Here is a 6586-nt window from a genome sequence, read left to right as displayed (position 1 = left end):
TATATTTTAAATTAATTGGTGACCGTGTTATTTATCTGGTCTTGTATGTGGATGATATGTTGCTGGTTGGAAATGACAAAGAAATTATCCAGGATTTGAAGACCCAATTGTCCTCCAAATTCGATACGAAAGATCTTGGTGCTACAAACTATATTTTGGGCATGGAAATTAAAAGAGATCGGGCAAAGAGGAAGCTCTGGTTAAACCAGAGGAAGTATGTCGAGACAATACTGCAGAGGTTTAATACGCAGGATAGTAAACTGGTGAAAGTTCTCATTCTTGTAGGTGTAAAGTTATCTGTTGAATAGTGTCCCAAGACACATGAAGAGGAAGAATATATGTCCCGTGTTCCATATGCAAGTGTAATCGGTAGCCTGATGTATGCAATGGTTTGTACTAGACAAGACATTGCACATGTAGTGGGAGTATTGAGCAGGTTTATGTCAAAACCAGGGAAGGAGCATTGGACAACAGTGAAGCAGGTTTTCAGGTATTTGCGTGGCACTAATGATTATGGTTTGTGCTACCAAGGAAGACCAGGATTGGACAGAGTTTTGGATATCCGTGGCTTTGTTGATGCAGATTGGGCTGGAGATTTGGATCAGAGAAGATCTACAAGTGGGTATGTGTTTAACTTATTTGGAGGTGGAGTCAGTTGGATGAGTAAGAAACAATCTGTAGTGGCACTATCAACTACAGAGGTAGAATACATGGTAGCCACTCATGCAAGCAAGGGAGTAGTTTGGTTGCAGAGATTGTGTTCAAATATGGGGTTAGTACAAGGAGCTATAAGGATATACTTTGACAGCCAAAGTGCAATTTTCTTGGCAAAGAACCCTGCATATCATTCAAAGACAAAGCATATTGATGTTAGTATCACTTTGTGAGGGATATGACAGAAGACAAAAAGGTGTTGTTGGTAAAGGTGGACACTTTGAAGAGTACTGTAGATGCATTGACAAAATCTGTGAGCTCTGAGAAGTTCTCTTGGTGGAGAGAAACAATGGGCATTGCAGGGCTGGATAAATGACTAAGCTCTCTTATGGCCCCCTGTGGAAAGAAAACAACAAGTGGGAGAATGTTGGGTTGTGTTATATTCTTTCCATGACTAGCCCACGTAGTTAACCGAGGGGTTAGAAGGGGGGCAGAGCCCCCCCTTCATTGCGCCGATTGCATAGCGAGGGGAGTCACAAGGGGTTTGAGGGGTGCAGGTAACCCCACTTTATGGCATCCAGGGCAGCGCCCCGGAAAATTTTGGTTTTGGACCCTATATTAGGTTGGGCAGACCTACCTATGGTTTTGTGCATGTTTTTCGCACATGGTTTTGGACGCGATGGTTTTCGGTCCATGGTTTTGGATGCAATGGTTTTCGGTCCATGGTATTGGATGCTTCGGCATGTATAAATATGTATTGTAACATTGAAAGGAACATAATGAAAAATCAAGCTCGTAGTCCCAATTTTGGGATCCAGGGGGAAATCGTTGTGTATATGTGTTTTATGTGTTATGCTCTCGCATTGTTTATGTGTTTTAGAATTCGTATGCAGGTAATTTCTGTATGGGGTTAAAACCTACAAATCCCTTAAGCATAATTCTAAAATCTTTGAAATTTTGTTGGAGTTCTTTTGTCTTGGATTTGGTGCCATGAATGGAAGGCTAATGCCCCTTATTGAGAATATATTTTATGGATGAATTTTGAAATTGATGATTCATGGGTATCATTTATGGATGAGCAATAATTTATGGAGTAAGTGGTCTCTAAGTCTTGCAAATTTATTTGTCAAATTAGATAAGTGCAATTGCGCTTATCTAGTGGCAAAGATGCATTGTGTTTGTATTGTTCTTGAATAAATCATATCTTTTAAACTTTAGGAAGAGTTTTAGTGAAAACCTTCCTTTGAAACTATCTTAGAGCTTGTAAAAGGTAATACGAGGATCTACTAGGGTTAGAAGTAGAAAACTCTAGTCATCACACTTAGTTTATTCATACCTTTCTCAAGGTAGACTTGGTTGACCCCACATGCCCAATGAAAAGACACTAGCTTTTAGTACTTGCATCAAAGTTTTGTACCCTAAAAGTTACCAAAACCATTTTATTAGATTTACCTTTCATATCACAAATAAAAATTCTAACAATTAACATGAGGGAACCTAAAGAAAATCAACCTTAAGCAAGAAAAAAATTGGTAAAGTGACAATGGCCGTTTTTTACTCAACTTGCACTTTAGCTTTCGAAATTTATCTAAAAAAATACAAATTTATGTAATAACAAAATTGGTTACTTCTTTAACAAATTAAAAATAAAAATCATAATTATATATTAATATTTATTTATTAAAACAATTAAATATATATTTATGACTCGGAATAAATATATTAAAACAATTAAATATATGCTTATGAGTTGGAATAAATATCTAACTTAAAAATGAACAAAATCCATAACAATTAAAAAAGTATACACGTTGAGAAGAGATGATCGGTAGAGCCATGCATGTGGACCCTACATCTTTAAAAATTACTAGTCTAATACCTTACCTAACTCCAAAATTATCACAAGTCTTTAAGTATTAAACATCAATATTTTAGTTTCAAGATTTAGAAAAACCATAAAGGGAATAATTAAGAAAACTCCGTAGCAAGGAGTTGTAGTGCTCTATTCTGTTAATGCATTTGTTTGTTTGTTTTTGTTTTTGTTTTTGTTTTGTTTTTTTTTTTTTTTTTTTTTTAACTTTAACGGATATGATTTTTTTTTATTATTTATAGAGGAAAAAGAGTGGGGCTTTGCCAAAGCAGCCCTGATTACATCATGCTTGTACTTCTAAAACAGCTGATCTATCTAATCTTTTAGTAAGGAGTTTCTACAAATCTGTCCTCATTGATGATCAACCACCCTCTGTCCAGAGCGCTCCCTTTGTTTGCCATCAAGTCCGCTTCGCTGTTTGAGGTTCTGAGAATATGGTAGAATTTGTAAGATGCAAAGGATGAGAGCACTCTTTTCAATCTTTCCAGTGTTCTATTGAGACCTGCATTTCTGAATAGCTCTCCAGCGTTCAGCTTCTTTATGAGGATCTCCGAATCTCCAAAAATCTGAATATCTCTGATCCCTTTTTCTCTGGCTATTTGACAAGCTTTAAGAAGGCTGAGCAGCTCTGCTTGATTGTTAGTCTTCAAACCAAGACCCCAGTAGAAAGAATCTCGGGTGAGCCCTTCAGGGGAGTAGATGATCCACCGGCGCCGAGGGGCCGGGGTTTCCTTTAGAAGCCCCATCAAAGAAGATTGTGTGTGAGTTTTGAGCTCTCCACCAGATCTGGAATGTTTCATCTGTGTCTCTCTTCTTCCAGGTTGGGGGCTCTAATTTAGGAGAAAAGAGGATTTTTCTGTTTTGCAATTCAAGCTTTCCAAGCCACCGCTTCTCTGTCTGCTGAAGTGATGCATCCTCTTTATAGTTCTGTTGCTGCACCGCTTCTAGAAGAAGGGATCTGGCCTTAGCTGCTACTTGCAAGGGAGTGAGATGGATTTCTTTAAAGATCTTCTGGTTACGGGCCAACCAGATCTTCCAACAGACAAATTTGGGCAAAGCGTTCCAGATTTTGTACCAAATCGATTTTTGAGGGATATGATGAGAGTAGCGATGGCTCCATTCTGCGAAGAGGTCTGGGACTGATATCTGAGCGGGAGAGCTTATAAGTAAATCTTGGAGCGTAAAATCCCATACTTCCCTTGCGAACTGGCAGTCGATGAAAAGGTGTTGAGCTGTCTCGGCGTTGCTTCTGCAAAGAGCGCACCAGTGAGGGCCAGCGAAGTTTCTTTTTGCTAGATTGTCTCCTGTAAAATCTTATTATGAATCAGAGTCCAGAAAAAGAAATTGACTTTTGGGAGAGCTGTGGGATCCCATACGTTTTTCCAGAACGCAGGACTGTGCTTGTTTTGTCCCGAAGTCTGTAGAGCTTTATAGCCTTCTGTTGCTGTGTATTCTCCAGATTGGCCCCAGCCCCATCGGTCTTGCATTGATCGATGTATCGGTGCAGTATCTTCGATCAGTTCCTGAAATAAGTTCAATTGCTGTTGCAGATGGGCTGGAGGAGCGGGGATTGCCCAACCTGCCCAATCGTCTCTCTGATCCCAAACGGATATATCAAATAAACTTGACTTCCCAACTGTAGTTAACCAGTCCCTTAAGCCAGCGATTTCCTCATTTTCGCTTAGAGGATTTCGCCCCATTATCCGATCCTGCCAGAGACGAGTTTTCTTGCCATTCCCTGGAATTCTGTAGACATTTCGTTTGAAGATTTTGCTGCTTTTGTAACAGAGCTTCCACAACAGCGTACTGTTAGCTGTGTAACCCAGATGGAGGTTTCTCAAATCAGTTTTGTTTGTATACTTTGATCGCAGTATGACACTTACAGGATGACTTGGCTCTTTGATCATTTTCCACAGGATTTTGCTGCCTAATGCGAGATTGACCAGAGAAGGATCTCGGATTTGCAATCCTCCTTCGTCGATGGGTTTTTGACTGTTTCCCAGTTTACAAGATGTTGTTTCTTGTCATTGCCCCTGCCTCCTTGCCAAAGGAAATTTCTAAGGAGAGAGGAGATTTGATCCATGACATTTCTGGGAGCGAGCAGAAAGGCTGCTTGGTAAATTATTAAGGAAGAGAGCTGAGATTTAATTAAAATGACCTTACCTCCTTTTGTCAACCAGTATCCTCCCCATTTCGATATCTTGGATTTAAATTTGCAGATTATGTCGCTCCAAAGCGATCTCTATTCACTCCTGAGATTATGGGTAGCCCGAGATATCTGATTCTCTCCCATTGTGAATGCCCTTTGAATCCAAGAGAATTAGCTATATTATTGAGCTCCTGTTGATCTGTATTCCAGCTGTAGACTTCGCTTTTGCTTTCATTAACCAATGCTCCTGAGACTTTGCAATAGTTCCTAATGACCGTGTCGAAGGCCTTTGCTATTCTGGGTGAGGCGCCCCCCATAAGAATCAAGTCATCTGCGAATAATGCGTGATTCAGGGGGCTTACTCCGTTGGAGGGTTTGAGGCCCGGAATGGATCCTGTCAGTCTTTCAGCTTCAAGTTTTCGACTTAATGCTTCAGCCAATATGATGTAAAGATAGGGGGAGAGCGGGCATCCCTGCCTGATGCCTCTCTTGGCTTTAAAGAAGTTAGTAGGTCTGCCGTTTATGAGAGGAGCTATCCATGGGTTATTCATGCAGGCTTTTAGAAGGTTGACAAACTGAATGGAGAAGCCAAAGGAGAGCAAGACTTTACTGAGAAATGTTCTATTGACTCTGTCGAACACATTCGCCATATCTAACTTTATGAGCATACCTTTCTCTTTTCTCTGCTTGCTTGAGTGTATGGTCTCCTGCACTTGTATGACGTTGTCCAGGATGTGTCTACCTTCCACGAAACCTCCTTGAGAGTTAGAGATAATTCTAGGAAGCAAGGGCTTCATTCTGTTGGCCAACAACTTTGCCAAGATCTTATAGGAAGCATTGCATAACGAAATTGGCCTGAATCTGGCAAAAGTTTCCGGATTAGAGTCTTTGGGAATCAGAGCTAAGTAGGTTGAGTTAGTGCTGCCAACTACTTTAGCTTTTGTCATGAATCCCCTTATCATCTTTTGCAGATCATTTTTATGATGTCCCAGCATACTTTGTAGAAATGAATGGTGAATCCGTCCGGCCCGGGGGCCTTGTCGGAGTCCATAGACCAGATAATTTTGATTATTTCTTCCTCTGTAACAGGTTTGCATAGATCTGAGTTGTCCTCCGGAGAGATTAAGGAGGGGATGTGATTGAGGAATTCTGTTTCATCCGTTTCTTCACCTTGAACATCCGAGCTGTAGAGATTCTGAAAGTGTAATTCTGCTGCTTCTTTGACTTGTTGATTGCCCTTGCAGATTTGGCCCGTCATAGTCTTTATTTCTGCTATATGATTCCTTGACAATCTAGCCTGTACTGCCGGTGGAAGAAAGAGGTATTGCGGTCCCCTCCTTTTAGCCACAGGCTCCTAGACTTTAATCTCCAGTATTCTTCCTCTTTTCTAAAAGATTGGTAGGCTGCTCTCTGCGCTTTTATTTCCTTATCCAAGAGGTCTTCATTAATATTTTTGCTTTCCATGTCATTTTGTAGGGAATGCAAAGCCTGGACTGCTGCGACTCTAAGAGAGATGGGGTTGGGAGTTGGTTTCTTGATCCACTCCTTCAAAGCTTTTTTGGTGAGTTTCAGTTTTTGCTCCCAAACGAAGCTTGGGGAACCTGAAATGGAGATGTTCCAGGTTGCTTTCACCGTGTCCAAAAAGCCTTCTCTTTCAATCCATTGAGGAGAAAAACGAAATGGGATGGGACCCAAATCCTCTTCGTCTTCTAAACAGAGCTGTATTGGCTTGTGATCCGAGGACAACTTGGGCAGAATTTTTGTTGTTATGATTTTCTTGTTCATGAGAAGGGATTGCACAAGAAAACGGTCCGACGAGCAGAGATATGATCTGTTCCAGTTCTGTTGTTTGACCAGGTGAATAAGCCTTGGATTGGGTTAAAATCTTGCAGATCCCAGTGCTGAGCAAGCTT

The sequence above is a fragment of the Pinus tabuliformis genome, chromosome 2_1 (genome assembly GCF_031772625.1).
Source record: "Pinus tabuliformis cultivar Carrire ecotype Pingquan chromosome 2_1, CPIR1, whole genome shotgun sequence".
Taxonomy (NCBI): domain Eukaryota; kingdom Viridiplantae; phylum Streptophyta; class Pinopsida; order Pinales; family Pinaceae; genus Pinus; species Pinus tabuliformis.
This window is presented reverse-complemented; position numbering follows the sequence as displayed.